This window comes from Euprymna scolopes, chromosome 46 (genome assembly GCF_053919585.1).
Source record: "Euprymna scolopes isolate OS-2025 chromosome 46, ASM5391958v1, whole genome shotgun sequence".
NCBI lineage: Eukaryota > Metazoa > Mollusca > Cephalopoda > Sepiida > Sepiolidae > Euprymna > Euprymna scolopes.
Genome location: NC_136527.1, coordinates 187801185 through 187803733, shown reverse-complemented (window position 1 = coordinate 187803733; position 2549 = coordinate 187801185). Strand labels below are relative to the sequence as shown.

The 2549-nt window shown below is 39.2% G+C and overlaps 1 non-coding gene across 1 annotated transcript; it reads left to right on the top strand.

The window, feature by feature from the left end:
* The first annotated feature begins 1133 nt into the window (after window positions 1–1133).
* LOC145271530 (U1 spliceosomal RNA) lies at window positions 1134–1296 on the top strand. The gene has a single exon (XR_013865941.1). It is a non-coding gene; the product is annotated as a U1 spliceosomal RNA (small nuclear RNA).
* Window positions 1297–2549: the final 1253 nt, after the last annotated feature.

The following is a 2549-nucleotide window of genomic DNA, read 5'->3' as shown; positions in this document are numbered from 1 at the left end:
CGGATCACGATCTGGTTGTTCGTTTTAAGCATCAACTTAAAACGAAAATCAGATGTGATTGGAAAAGATTGCCCCACATCGACTTTGATAGAAGATGGGTGCACAACACTAGTTTGTGCATCCGACGAGGCGCTAGATTTAAGTTCGTGTTTCCACCCTAGTGGTATTGGTCCTAGGGTGCTGAGGTTTCTTTTTTCTCGGAACCCAGCCCAATCAAGACAAGTAATATAAGGTTTACCTTATAATATTGGGTAGTTTTAAGGCTAGATAGGCAGTAACCACCAAGAGTGGATAGCTTGTGCTTTTTATAGGGCCTAGATTAGGGTAGTATGCGTGTGGATCCTGTTCCCATAGCTTTTTATTTTTTGATAGATTGGCACTAGGAGAGCTTCCAAAGATGCCCAAAAGTCCACTTGTTTTATTTTGTCCCAGGCCTATTTTGCCCATTACGTACATTATCTTGGAAGACGCCATCCATCCCTATTATCCCCAACCCTAATTTATTTTCCATACATGTCCCTAGTTCCTCCACTCCCCTTTAGGGAACGACCTGCTTGCTTTCACCCTTTCCCCCCGGGGGAAGAGGACCGGAAGACAGTGGGCGTTTCATATGACAGACCAGCCGTTAGGTAGGGAGGGTCCCCTTACTAACCCGCCCCCATAGGCATTTTGTTAATTTGTTTTCTTTTTCTTTCTTTTTGGGTGTATTCTAGTTTGCCCCCCTCCCCATCATCTCACCCCCATTACAAAAAAAAAAAAAAAAAAAAAAAAAAAAAAAAAAAAATTAAAACTCTTTAGTTATTAGATATTTTTTCCTTTTAATTTCTTGTATATAATGTTATATGTTCTTCTTTTATCACAGCGTGAATGTCGCCTGCCATCCCATAAGCTGGGGAGCTGTTATTTTAAGTAGGTCCGGGTAAGAATGTTAGGCGAAACAGTGCGTGATAGAAACTCTAGTATAGGTTTTATAATAAAGTACTTGCTATCTTACGCAAGTCTAGCTAAGGACTAGAAAAGACCCTTTTTTCCCCCACTCCCCCTTACTGGCCTTTGTGCCTAAGCTTCTTCGTACCCCAAATGAGGCCTTGGCAGTAGATAATGCCAAGGCCGGGGACGAAGGGCTAAATATAATACTTACCTTACGTGGGGGTAACGGTGATCATTACGGTCGTTCCCCCAGAGCGAGGCCCATCCATTGCACTGCGGTTGGGTTGACCTTTGCGATCGTCCCAAATGTGGACGACTCGGGCGTGCTATTTCTAAGTGTGGGGTCTGCGTTCGCGCTCACCCCGATAATACAATCAAAATCAGAAATCCTTTCCTACTTCTTCCAAGTACCTCTCACTCGTAGGTCTGTACTCCCTCCGCTTAATCACCCTTAATCTCTGTAATACCAAGAAATACGCCATTTCTCTCGACCAGTTTATAATCCACTTCAATTCCAACGTTCTGATTGTATCTAATTTGCATATAAATGTAATCAACGTTTAATCGTGGGGAATTCGTCTAGCTGTCGGCTACAGCTACTGAAAGTGTCTTCTTTCAATATACAGTGTGGACATAAGCCCTGTTACAAAATTTCTGAACTATTTCTTATGATAATATTAAAATAAATTTAATATTTAATTGTCATTATATGATAATGTAATGTATGATTTCTAATTTTTTTTTAGAAACAAAAGATGTTAATTTTTAAACAATGTCTGTTGAATTGGAGAGAAGATTAACCATAGATCAACATGAGAATGACGTACGTGCACAAGAAATATTCAAGTTGGGGGAAAAACCTCAAAATCAACAAAATGTTTAAAAAAATGGACGATTTATCATTACGTGGAAAGTTCATTGTTCAAAGATAAACAACGTCCCCACACCTTAAGAACACCTAAACTTATAAAAAAAATTAGGGAAAAAACAGACAATATCCAAAAAGATGCATGGGACAAATGGAAAACAAAGCACAAACATCACCAAGAACGATGTGAAGGATATGTCGAAGTGACCTATTAATGTCATCTTATAAGCTCCAAAGGCGACAGTTCTCTCTGCACCCACAATTGCAAAGAAACTCATCAGAAATCGACTCTTATTAAGCCTTATTATCAGACAAGGCACGCTCAATAACATCATCTTCACAGATGAAAAGTTATTCTCACTTCAACATCCCACAAGCATCAAAATGAAAAAGTCCTTGTGAGAATACCTGATAATGCAGAAAAGACTTTCAAAATGAAGAAATCATCATCAGTGATGGTCTGAGCAGCCATTTCTGAAAGAGGGGAATCTCCATCATTTTTTTTTAAATGCCAAAAGACTATTTTTTTCTTGTTCTTAACAAAGAACGTTACATTGAGGACATTTTAAAATGTGCACTAACCTGATGGTATAATTCTGTATTTGTTGATTGCAAGATGGTGCGACAAGCCAAACCGCTCAAGTAACACAGACAACTTTAGTCCTGGATCAGCAAACAAGAATGGCCTCCCTAATCACGTGATCTTAACGTTCTTGATTATTCTTTGTGGTCAATCATGGAGACTTAATCC